Raw genomic sequence first — 784 nt, 5'->3', positions numbered from 1 at the left:
TCTCAAATAATCTTATTATTTCACTTAAATTCAAAAATCAAGTTTAGATTCTGTGGAGCTGAAATGTTTACTAGCTGCCTCCTCATTGACTCTATGGTCATCTAACTTTTTATAAGGACACCAAAAGACACAATGAGGAAATGATAGTCTCTTTAATAAATAGTGCTGAGAAAACTAGATTTTCTCATGCAAAAAATGAATCTGGACCTTTATGTTACATTACATAAAAAAATCAACTGAAAACGATTAAACACCTAGATGTAAGACCTGAAACTCATATAAGAAAATATAGGGGAAAAGCTCTTTGACATTAGCCTTTGCAATGTATCACACCAAAAGCTCAAAATACAAAAGCAGAAAGAAATAAATGGAACTACATCAAACTAAAAAGCTTCTGCACAACAAAAGAAGCAATCAACAAAATTAAAAAAGCAGCCCATAAATTGGGGGAAAATGTTGTAAACTATATATCAGATAAGAGTTAATACCTAACATTTATTTCTTAAGTCATAATATTTAATAGCAAAAAAAATTACAACCTGATTTTTAAAATGGGCATAGGACCTGAATATACATTTATCCAAAGAGAAAATAAAAATGGCCAATAGGTATATGAAAAGGTGTTCATCATCACTGATCATCAGAGAAATGCAAATCACAATCACAATGATATATCATCTCACACCAGTCAGAATGACTACTAGTAAAAAGTGAAAAAAACAACAGATGCTGGCAAGGTTGCAGAGCAAATGGAGCACTTATACACTGTTGGTGGGAGCATGAA

Source organism: Rhinopithecus roxellana, chromosome 15, assembly GCF_007565055.1.
Source record: "Rhinopithecus roxellana isolate Shanxi Qingling chromosome 15, ASM756505v1, whole genome shotgun sequence".
NCBI classification, from domain to species: domain Eukaryota; kingdom Metazoa; phylum Chordata; class Mammalia; order Primates; family Cercopithecidae; genus Rhinopithecus; species Rhinopithecus roxellana.
Note: the sequence above shows the minus strand (reverse complement) of the source record.